The sequence below is a fragment of the Oncorhynchus mykiss genome, chromosome 25 (assembly GCF_057628025.1).
Source record: "Oncorhynchus mykiss isolate SJ-2025 chromosome 25, ASM5762802v1, whole genome shotgun sequence".
Taxonomy (NCBI): Eukaryota; Metazoa; Chordata; class Actinopteri; order Salmoniformes; family Salmonidae; genus Oncorhynchus; species Oncorhynchus mykiss.
In genome coordinates, this window is record NC_143046.1 from 16,809,266 (window position 1) to 16,818,563 (window position 9,298).

Sequence of the window (9,298 nt, forward strand, 5' to 3'; positions counted from 1 at the left end):
TCTATCACAGTGCCATCCGTTTTGTCACCAAAGGCCCATATACTACCCACCACTGCGACCTGTGCTCTCTCGTTGGCTGGCCCTCGCTTCATACTCGTCCCCAAACCCACTGGCTCCAGGTCATCTACAAGTCTTTGCTAGGCAAAGCTCCGCCTTATCTCAGCTCACTGGTCACCATAGCAGCACCCACCCGTAGCACGCACTCCAGCAGGTATATCTCACTGGTCACCTCCAAAGCTGGTCACCCCCAAAGCTCACTGGTCACCACCAGTTGTAAATGAGAACTTGTTCTCAACTAGCCTACCTGGTTAAATAAATCATATTGTAGCCCACAATATGTCTCCACACACCTAGGCCTACTATTGATGGTTTCAAGACTCTCAGTTTGATCTGAGATTCTCAGTTTGTCTGTGTCAAAGTGGCATGTCATTTCGATCATTTGTGCGGTATTAAAAAATATTCTGCCAAAGTCTCGTCATGTAAAACAATGATGAATATGATTAAATGCGTTTTTAATATGCCAGCATTTACCTTAGGCTAATAAAATGTTCCCCATGTGTGCAACGTCTCTAAGTGCCTCTAGTCTACTGCTCAATGCCACTACTCAAATGTGATGATATTTTTTTATTTTATTTTTATTTCACCTTTATTTAACCAGGTAGGCTAGTTGAGAACACCTTTATTTAACCAGGTAGGCTAGTTGAGAACACCTTTATTTAACCAGGTAGGCTAGTTGAGAACACCTTTATTTAACCAGGTAGGCTAGTTGAGAACACCTTTATTTAACCAGGTAGGCTAGTTGAGAACACCTTTATTTAACCAGGTAGGCTAGTTGAGAACACCTTTATTTAACCAGGTAGGCTAGTTGAGAACACCTTTATTTAACCAGGTAGGCTAGTTGAGAACACCTTTATTTAACCAGGTAGGCTGGTTGAGAACACCTTTATTTAACCAGGTAGGCTAGTTGAGAACACCTTTATTTAACCAGGTAGGCTAGTTGAGAACACCTTTATTTAACCAGGTAGGCTAGTTGAGAACACCTTTATTTAACCAGGTAGGCTAGTTGAGAACACCTTTATTTAACCAGGTAGGCTAGTTGAGAACACCTTTATTTAACCAGGTAGGCTAGTTGAGAACAAGTTCTCATTTGCAACTGCGACCTGGCCAAGATAAAGCATAGCAGTATGAGCAGACAACACAGAGTTACACATGGAGTAAACAATTAACAAGTCAATAACACAGTAGAAAACAAAGGGGGAGTCTATATACAATGTGTGCAAAAGGCATGAGGTAGGCGAATAATTACAATTTTGCAGATTAGCACTGGAGTGATAAATGATCAGATGGTCATGTACAGGTAGAGATATTGGTGTGCAAAAGAGCAGAAAAGTAAATAAATAAAAACAGTATGGGGATGAGGTAGGAGAAAATGGGTGGGCTATTTACCAATAGACTATGTACAGCTGCAGCGATCGGTTAGCTGCTCAGATAGCTGATGTTTGAAGTTGGTGAGGGAGATAAAAGTCTCCAACTTCAGCGATTTTTGCAATTCGTTCCAGTCACAGGCAGCAGAGTACTGGAACGAAAGGCGGCCAAATGAGGTGTTGGCTTTAGGGATGATCAGTGAGATACACCTGCTGGAGCGCGTGCTACGGATGGGTGTTGCCATCGTGACCAGTGAGCTGAGATAAGGCGGAGCTTTACCTAGCATGGACTTGTAGATGACCTGGAGCCAGTGGGTCTGGCGACGAATATGTAGCGAGGGCCAGCCGACTAGAGCATACAAGTCGCAGTGGTGGGTGGTATAAGGTGCTTTAGTGACAAAACGGATGGCACTGTGATAGACTGCATCCATGCAACATTTTATTATAAAGGTGTTTTTTTCCGTTATGCGTTCCGGTACCTCAGAGCTTCCCAGGTCACCACCCTCTCTTGCTCACTTTTTGTTCCTGCACCTCCCAATTTACAAATGAAGCACTGGGCCTGTCACACATGAAACACATGCAGACTGGGGGCCATTTTGTAGCCTGCCATCTGGTTGAATGTGAGCCCAAACTTGTACTTCCATCAAGGGTATGTGTAACAGAAGTGAATTCACATGTAATGCTGTTGAAGCAGTCACTAAATATGACAATATATGACATGACAATAGGCGACTGTAAATAGAGGCATATAATTTAACAAAGCCTAAACAAACACTATATCCTGTTTAAACCCCCACCAGACAAGACATGATTACATTAAATCTGTTGAGGTCACGAGAGGCTGAAACTAGCAACATCCAGAGGACAGAACTTCACTCCCTACTCTCACCAATCATTAGATGAGTTGCCTAAAGGAAGGCTGGCAACACTCATAATCAATGGTGATAGCAGCAGGCTACCCAGCCCTGCTCTTGAAAAATAAAAACACATTGACTGATGGTGTTTTTGCCTGGAGCGACAGATAAGGACAGATTGTGCCATTCGAAATGTACATGTTCAGACACCACCCAAATGAATGCCTGTTCTATTGTATTGTGTGTGATCTGGTTCAAAGAACCTTGCAGAGAAGCAGCAGTTCTTCCAGGACCTTTGGACTTGTTGTTTTGTATTTTTGCTTATATCTTCTCTATTATATAGGCCCAGGCCATAATATTTCCTATTTAGTCTACTCTCCTTCATCAACCTCCTACATTAATCTGGGCTTGTCCCTTGATGTCATTGTGATGATGACGTAAGTGTGATGGAGACTGAATTCTACTCAGAACCAAATATAGGCTCTGCGCCATCTGGGCCTACTGTTCGCTTTTAGAGATGATCTTCCTATTCCTTTCCTAGTTTGGTCTTCATTATGACACGTCTGACAATCGAGTGACTCATAAGGTTTTGTGAATTAGCTTTGCGCCATCTGGTGGTGAATGCAAACTCATTCCTCTGCCTTCCAGATCCAGGCAGTAGTTTTCCACTCAGACACAAACTGAGCCTTTTGTTGGATTCTCAAGATTCCAGCTTTATCTTTTAGATTGAAGACACAAAATGCCCTTGGCTAGCAGATATTGATCACTGGGTGTCTAAATAGACAGATAGGCCCAGATAATTCAATAATTACGTTTTTTTTCTCCTCCCTTTTATTTAATCGGATTGTTGTGCCAAGATATCACATTAAAAAACCTGCTGACGGATCTAGTTTGGCTGCTGCCAATGTTGGCTTCATGAATAATCATCACTTTTCCAGCATATAAACCACACAGGTTTGTTCTGGGCTACTGCAGCCATTTTGAGTTTTGTTCTGATGTAATATTTTGAATGCCACTGATGAGTCATGTTACTGTCCGCCTATTTTCGTTAAAGGACAATTAAACTGGTTTGTTCTCCCACACAGTTGTCATCTAGCTCTTCTGCAAATGTGTAGTTGTTATATTGTTTCAAATATGGATGAGAGTCCTTGGTTGGTAGGCTACACAATCAAAGACGTTTGACACAATATACGAAATCAGTCAAATCCAACTTCAGCAATGCAGTTTAAGAGAAGTAGACCCGGTAGAATGAACGAGTGAATTCCAGTTTCATCCGGTTTGTAAGGACTGTTCACATCTAGCTCTGTATTCATCCGAGCACCAAATGCTTTGACGTCAGCTGTTGTTATTTGAAAATGTCGAATGACTGACTCACTCTTCCAACTGCAGCGTCTGTGACCAACGAAATGAGTAGACTTTATAATAAAGAATGGCAATATTTACAGTACTGTATTATGGTTGGCAAGTTTGAAACTGTTTATATAAATAGGTTGGTTCATGGATGAGATGAAAGCAAAGTGCACATTTTGATGTGCTCCCATAGTTACTTTCTTCCGAACCCCTTTTTTCCTTACCATAAATCAAAATGAATTTGGTTTGTAAGCTTATGTTTCACAGTGAAGTAACAAAGTGTAAGTAAAAGTACGTAGTCATTTCATAAAGGCTCGACAAAGTTGGACCTATTTCGTAGAATCACTAGGTCGGAGGTATTCGCATTGTGACGTTGCCGCATCACAACTAGACTATAAATTCAGTCAGCAAACCACCCCTTCTAAACACTGCGTTGATGCTGTTTGGTCGTTGTGATTTTATTTGAATTTTCAGAATCGCGTATTTTGCCTATTTTATTTGAGTAGTGCGTAATGATAGGGTTAACTGTAGTAGTACAGGTTTAATAGCAGCAGTGTAGTGTGAAACTAGGTGAAGTTGACCAGATAATGTAGCTATGCTACTGTAGCTAACGTTAGCTGTTGAGTTGTCATTCGACGCCTAGATTTGTTACTATCTCTATCTATCGCTTTCTAGCGACGGATCGTACATGATTTTGTATTTGTTTAAAAACAAACAAGTTGACGTTAAGTCTTAGCAACTCGCTAGCTAAGGACATTTTTTAATTCTGACGTGTCAGTTGGCAAAAGTCAAGATGGTGGCCACAAAAACGAGATTAACGTTAGGTGGCAGGGTCTTGTTTTTAGCAGCGGAGGTTACTTAATATACCTCAGAAGTATGCTTAGTTCAACTGAACTGGCATCGGCATTAATTCTAAGCTAAGTAACATAGCGAAAATGTTTGCCAAACAAAAGACGGGTCTTGTGGCGCACTTGTAGGCCCGATTCAAAATGGCGATTAGGGAGAAACGGATGTCCTGGGGATTCGGTGCAGTTGTCTGAAGATCAAGCTACAAATGTTATTTTCGAAGAACAGAAAATAATCAGGTTGTATAAGAAGCGTTATCGAAAGAACCAAGTTACAATTCAATAACCATATGGCATATGAACGACGTTCCCATTTATCTGAGACAGTATAGTTAGTTCGATGTGTCTATTTGATATTTTTCCTAAAATGAACAATACTTACAAGAAAATAACCATATGAAGCCTTGTGAATACGAAGCTAAATATGCACGTTACTAGACGGTCTTGTGAAGAATTGTGACGTCATACGAATAGCCAGCTAAATATTTGAATAGTAGACGTTGGGCGGTGATCTCAGGCAGTTAAGCTAACTTCAAGTGGTGTTGCAAGTTGATCACATATCGGGAAGAAATAATTTTATACCGAATAAGATTCAGCAATAGGAGTTAGTTGAATATCAGATGCATTTCAACGTTTTTGTTAAATTAAGCCTAAAATTACGAATATGTGGAGCTGCTGATAGTTGATTACATGTAAGGACAATCCTAGAAAGTTAATGTAGGAAGCAAGTTTCAAGACTTAATACCTTGTGAAAAGATATGATGCCTTTGAGAACAGCCAACAAATTGAAGAAAGGAAGTTGGGTGATGGGCCCACTTATCAGACGTGTTTTAGCAACTTCAAGACGTTTTTGTTTTTACTTGAAGAACAAGTTCTGATAGTTGTCTGCTTGTCAGAAAAAAAATCTGAGAGAAAAAAGCTACTAAACTTGAGCGATATGAAACGTGAAGCCTTATTCATTTGAATAGCAGGCGAAGTATTGGAAGAGAATTTGGCCTGATGGTGCCTGTATCAGTCATTTGAGCTACTTCAAGAATTAACCACGTTGTTAAACCTAAAATGTCAAAGATGTGCTGCTGATTAAGTATCCAAGTGAAGTGGTCGCCTTAAGAGCACGTGCTGTAATTCATGGAATCGCAGGCTCAAATTTGACCTTGTGTTGTCAAGCCTCAGATGTTTTTGTTTTTTTTTTACTTTTTCAAAACACAATTGGCTCTAGTGAAGAAAAGAAGGCTTTTTTTCTGAGAATGGACTGAGTTTGAGTTGTGGGGGAAGGACTTAGCTAGTTAGCAGTGTGTAAGGAAGGACTATTTCAGGATCAGAGGGAGGAACCAGGCCACGGGCAAACTGGGAGGACCAGCGGGGAGCGAGGCAGGACCCAGGGGGATCGAGGGAGGAGCAGATGGGAGCCAGTCGTGGGAAGCAGCCGGGTGTTCATCAGAAGGAGGGAGCCAGATGGCAGGGTAGTGAGCCGAGCGCGGAGAAGTTCCGGGTCGACTGTTGCCCTAAGCCAGCCAGTGGGTCCCAGCAGCAATGAGGCAGACGTGTTTAAGAGCATACGTGTAAAAGGGTCAACTAGCTTCGCCAGTCACAGGAAAAGTGTTTGGTTTGTATGATGGGCAGTGGTAACATTTAATGAGGCCAAGAGTCTTAATTTAAAAATCACTTTAAATCTGTCAAGAACAGTTGCTCGCGAAGTTTTGTTTCTTCCTCTTTCAGGTAATGGTGTGGTAAAGCGTTTATTTTCCTGGTTTCCCTTTCCTGTGTGCTGAGTGTCTGCTGTGATGAGTCCCCCATGGCCTTGGTAGAGTGGGCTGATGAGAGGAGGACCGTCTTAAAAGGATTTCACCCTACATCTGCAGCACAGATGTAGTGCCCCCAGGGCGGAGGAGTTTCTCCTGTCATTGAGTTCAATAGGTCTACCCCCCAAGATGCGGTCTACATGGGAGTGTGTTGAGTGGGAGGTCTTCTGTACTTCCGTACCGCAACGCCCCTTTGGTGCTGAGCAGCTACATCTGCTGGTTAAAGTGAGCAGTGAGTTTAAATGCATGATCTGATCACATGCGGAGTAACTATTCCCCCTAGCTAAATATTGATATCAAATTTACATTTGCCTTTTATATTGGTAACTAAGGGATTATCCCTGAATTTCTATTTAGTCTGGTGTTATTGGTCCAACTGTAGTGCCTTTGTGGATTGGGGGGGGGGGACATTTTCCGAGTTCTTCTTTTCACAGGCTCGCCCCTTAAAGCAAAGCTGACCGTCCAAGGGAGTCCCTCGTTAGTACTACCCACCACATTAATCAAAAAGAGTTGGGGACATCGCGTAAATGATAGTTCTAGGATGGATCAAGTGACCCCTCCGGCGTTAAAGTGATGTAGGAAGGTATTTTCTGCTAGTTTTCTGTAGTGAGTTGATCACATTTGAATATGTACTACCATACTTATGTTAAGTGTTTTTCTTCCAATGCATTTGAACTGGGCAGCCATATTTGGGTTGTGTGGGGGGGGGGTGGGGTGTTAATCCAAATTTCTTCCTAGAATTCTTTCACACAGCTTCGTGTAAAGCAGCATTTAAAGATCCAAATGGCTAGCATTGAGGTTTGGGGAGCAAGGAATCAACCGGGTGGTCCACATCTTTCGGGTGTCCGTTTCGCATTGTGGTGTAGAGATTCCTCGGTGTCTACAAGGGTGTAGCAAGTGGCGGGCCACGTTTTGGGAAGTCGACTCGTATTCTCCCAGGGAGTGTGGTAATGGTCACCTTTAGATTGACACATTTCTATGTCATGGAGTATAAAGTTGCATTTGGGGTCTCTGGGGTCAGGGGACTGCTTAATTGTGACTTTTCCAGATTATTATGTGACCCAACCGTTCAATGAAAGAACAACTAGAGGTCCACGTCTACCCCCGTGTGTCTTAAGGAGAAACGGTGACGCAGAGGCCAGTGGTATTTTAACGTTTTTTTTGTGTGGAAAGTTAATGATTTGGGATTTCCACATTTGGTTTTGATATTGTCATTGTATATTAGCAACTGTTAATACAATTTGATGCTGTAATTGTGGTGTCTTGGTTGGTTACTGTTTGGGTTTGTCTGTGTGGGTGGGAATGGTGGAAGGCTTGTTTTCCCTTCTGCATTTTTCAGTGTGCTGTGTCCTGCATTTTCAATACTCAAGACCAACAGGACCACCCCCTAACTCATTGTATGTAAACGTTTTCAATCGCTTCAAAATGCCTCGCAAGGTCTCAAGTAAGGTCACTTACAAATGTGTTCATTTCCCTTTTTAATATTTCATAACATTTGGCAACATAAATTGCACTTCCTTTGCAAATTAGGTAATGTTTTGTATTGATTCAACAGCTATCTGTAAAGGATTCATAATTGGTAATAAATGCATAGCTTATTGTGATTGAAGACATTTTGTTATGCATTTGTTCTTTGGGGGAATCTTGTCTTGGGGGGGCTTTTCTTGTGCTTTTTCAGGTGTCTTAGCTTGGTGCTTTTAAAGCACGGAAGTGACCTGGGCTTGATGGCAGCTCTTACATGGTGGAAAGTGAAGGTTTCAGAAGTTCAATCCAGCTCATATCTGTCTGAACATGGGTAAAGTCAAGATATGGGACATGGCTGTCTGAATGGGCCTTATTCTGGCCTCAGTTGCTTATTCTTGACTAGAGAAGCATCTACCTAGCAATGCAACTGCTCAGCACTACTTGTGGTATGTAGAAGTTGCACTGCTGTGCTTTCCCTATGGGTGCAAATCTCTTCTGTTCCAACAGGAAGATTTGGTGGAAACCCTTCATTTTATGTAAACTATAAAGCATACTTTGGGTATGGGTAACATGTGTTCTGGTGAGGGTGGGTATAGGGGTGTTGGCTGTTTGCTTTTGATCTTGCAGAATTGCAAAAGCCCTACCGGAGAATGCCATCTACCAGTGACGTGACCACAGGAATCGCACCGTCCTTTGATCTCGTCTCAACACAGGCAGGACAGTTTGAGCACGTTTGTTACATTCAAGACCATTTCTAGCTTTACCTATTAGATCACCTCAGCTACCAGCTCTTGTGCAACTGTTCAAGGACACAGGCAGTCTTGTATCATAGTAGCTTTTCAACTGTGTAGCATTTGGTTTAATGATCTTGCAGCAGTCGCGCAACTGTGTGACAGCTTTCCCAAATGAAGGTAGCTGAGGAACACTGCGCAACTGTGCAGCTGTAATTTGGACTGAATGCAGCGCAAATGTGTTGCTTTTGGATTGGTATTTGTTGGGCTTGGGAAGGGGGATTATGCACTTTTTCTCTACAGAAGTCAGTGAGCCTGGCGCAAGCACGTATGATGTCTTCTAACCTGGAACATGTAGGAAGGATTTTACCTCTTTCACTCTTCATTTAATAAGACCCCTGTCATATTTTTGTTTGATTCAATGGACATCTTCAACTGGATTTCTGTTCATTTCCATTAATGACCATAGTAAGGCAATGCTTTTAGCTGCATATACCTCAACCCCTTTGGCCTAGAGCCTTAAAGCTTTGCATCTTTAACTAAGTTAAGAAACGTCATGTAGGTGTTGTGAGTGCTGTGGTGGGAGAATGTTTGTCGACACCTCTTCGTTTCAGATCATTCTCTCGTTTCACTGTCCACTACGATTGCGCCTCCTGCATCTATCAGCCGCCGGGAACTGTCCGCAAATGAGTGTGTCCCCTGATTGAAGTACCTACCATCTCTCCCTCTATTGGCTTGAGCTTAAAGTCCTCCCCGCCCGACGTTCTTCAGTCTCTTCTCCCTCTGTGCTGTTTGTTCCTTTCCCCCTTTTGGTTTCTCAGGTGACTA

At 42.4% G+C, this 9,298-nt stretch overlaps 1 long non-coding RNA gene across 1 annotated transcript; it reads left to right on the forward strand.

Annotated features, from left to right (window-relative positions):
• Positions 1-5,800: 5,800 nt before the first annotated feature.
• Positions 5,801-7,884, forward strand: LOC110504686 (uncharacterized). Its single transcript, XR_002470633.3, has 2 exons — positions 5,801-6,079; positions 6,193-7,884. It is a non-coding gene; the product is annotated as an uncharacterized LOC110504686 (long non-coding RNA).
• The last annotated feature ends 1,414 nt before the right edge of the window (positions 7,885-9,298 follow it).